General features: G+C 9.2%; 10 annotated features.

The window, feature by feature from the left end:
• The first annotated feature begins 7 nt into the window (after positions 1-7).
• Positions 8-150: a sequence feature (AT_rich).
• Positions 151-161: 11 nt separating this feature from the next.
• Positions 162-212: a microsatellite.
• Positions 213-217: 5 nt separating this feature from the next.
• Positions 218-290: a microsatellite.
• Positions 291-345: 55 nt separating this feature from the next.
• Positions 346-418: a microsatellite.
• Positions 419-423: 5 nt separating this feature from the next.
• Positions 424-474: a microsatellite.
• An 11-nt stretch (positions 475-485) lies between these two features.
• Positions 486-684: a sequence feature (AT_rich).
• Positions 685-706: 22 nt separating this feature from the next.
• Positions 707-785: a microsatellite.
• A 53-nt stretch (positions 786-838) lies between these two features.
• Positions 839-952: a microsatellite.
• A 4-nt stretch (positions 953-956) lies between these two features.
• Positions 957-1,067: a microsatellite.
• Positions 969-1,120: a microsatellite.

The raw sequence follows: 1,120 nt of genomic DNA, 5'->3' as shown, positions 1-1,120 counted from the left end.
TTATAGGTTATTATATTATCAAATATATATTTATTTTTATTTCATATTCTTTTAATTAATACAAAAGAATAAATTATATTTTCATTTATATTAATAAATTATTAGAAAATAATTTTTAAATAATAAAAACATAAAAATACTTATATTTTTCATTGGAAATGAAATAAAAATATAAAAATAATATAAAAGAAAAAGAAGAAATAAAAATAAAACATAGAATAATAAAGTTAATAAGAAATAGATAAAATAGATAAATTTTAAATATATAAAGAAGAAGATATTTAAATAAAACTCACTGTCATACTTCACAAATTATTAAGAAATTTGTAAAGTATGACAGTGAGTTTTATTTAAATATCTTCTTCTTTATATATTTAAAATTTATCTATTTTATCTATTTCTTATTAACTTTATTATTCTATGTTTTATTTTTATTTCTTCTTTTTCTTTTATATTATTTTTATATTTTTATTTCATTTCCAATGAAAAATATAAGTATTTTTATGTTTTTATTATTTAAAAATTATTTTCTAATAATTTATTAATATAAATGAAAATATAATTTATTCTTTTGTATTAATTAAAAGAATATGAAATAAAAATAAATATATATTTGATAATATAATAACCTATAATAAATCAGAGTTTATTTTTAAATGAAATAGATTATAAAATTATAAATATGAGAATAGAAAATAATTGTTTTTAATATTAAACAATATAATAAACAATGTTATAATATAATAAATAATATAAAATAAAATATTATATAAAATATAAATAATTAAAAAATAATAATATACCATAAATGATTTATCACAGTATTTTAAATTGTACCATAAAAAAATAATTATAAAAAAAGAAATAAATAAAGAAAATAAATAAAATAAATAAAAAATTATAATAAGTTTTATAATAATAAATAAAATAAATAAATAAATTAAAATAAATATCTCAAAGATGAAAATTAAAAATAAATTTATTTATAAATATAAAATTATAATAATAATAAATATAAAATTAATAAATCATTATAAATTTATAAAAATTTTAATAAAATAATAATATTTACTATTTTAATTAATTTAAGTAATATAATAATGTATTACAAATAAAATAA

This window comes from Entamoeba dispar, genomic scaffold (assembly GCF_000209125.1).
Source record: "Entamoeba dispar SAW760 scf_1105229457719 genomic scaffold, whole genome shotgun sequence".
Taxonomy (NCBI): domain Eukaryota; phylum Evosea; order Mastigamoebida; family Endamoebidae; genus Entamoeba; species Entamoeba dispar.
This window is presented reverse-complemented; position numbering and strand designations above follow the sequence as displayed.